At 35.5% G+C, this 777-nt stretch overlaps 1 protein-coding gene across 1 annotated transcript in view; it reads left to right on the forward strand.

Moving 5' to 3' along the window:
- The first annotated feature begins 544 nt into the window (after positions 1-544).
- LOC118741165 (39S ribosomal protein L28, mitochondrial) overlaps positions 545-777 on the forward strand; it is a 4,305-nt gene continuing 4,072 nt past the window's right edge. The window contains exon 1 of the mRNA XM_036473031.1: positions 545-710. The gene's annotated coding sequence lies outside the window, so the exon portion shown is untranslated. The remainder of the gene's footprint in view (positions 711-777) is intronic.

A 777-nucleotide genomic window follows, 5' to 3' on the forward strand; every position in this document is an offset into this window, starting at 1 on the left:
TAACACACTAGCTCACACATGTAAATAACCAAAAATAATTTCAAATTCAATAGTCAGTGAACCGAGTACGGGATCGATTTCCAGTAAAATTTGACCGATTCTGACTATTTCTGACTAGTCCGGACTCGTACGGGATCGCAACTTATACGTTGTGGGCTGTGCGTTGGACTAAACAGTGAAAGGACTTGGCAGTAAGGCTTTATTTTTTTTTTTAAATAAATAAAGAAGGAAATGTTAACTAAAGCGGAAACAATCAAAGTTTCTTACGCCATCCGAAACACATCTCTGTTCCGCACAGTGTTGTGAAACGGAAGCACACGTTCTAAAGTATCTTTGAAGATAGTTGAGCAGAATAAATGTTCTGATACTCGTAACTATTTTGATCCCTCAATTTCTTCATTATAAATCTTTATATCTATCTTAGGAAATCGCGGCCTTCAAAACTAACAATTTATTTTATTAATCATGAATTGGTTCTTATTGCAACCCTGTCGTAGCACAGCTGTTCGTCATTATTTAATCAGCTGTGAGCGTGGAAAGCGAATTGTCAAAACGTGATTTGCGTTTATCTTCTACACTTTCAATCGGAATTGGAGTTCAAAATTAAAAATTTATTTCAAGGAATTTTGTTTTTAACGTTTAACAAATTTGTTTCGCACATTAATTTCAAGAATAGTCATTTTGGAAGAGATAACGAAAAAAAGAAGAAAATTCAAATTCAAAATTAGGAATGGCACACGCCACACCGCAGGTAAGGTACACCGCCATCCGTGGCAT

Source organism: Rhagoletis pomonella, unplaced genomic scaffold (genome assembly GCF_013731165.1).
Source record: "Rhagoletis pomonella isolate Grant_MI unplaced genomic scaffold, Rhpom_1.0 Rhpom_scaffold_00006, whole genome shotgun sequence".
NCBI classification, from domain to species: Eukaryota; Metazoa; Arthropoda; class Insecta; order Diptera; family Tephritidae; genus Rhagoletis; species Rhagoletis pomonella.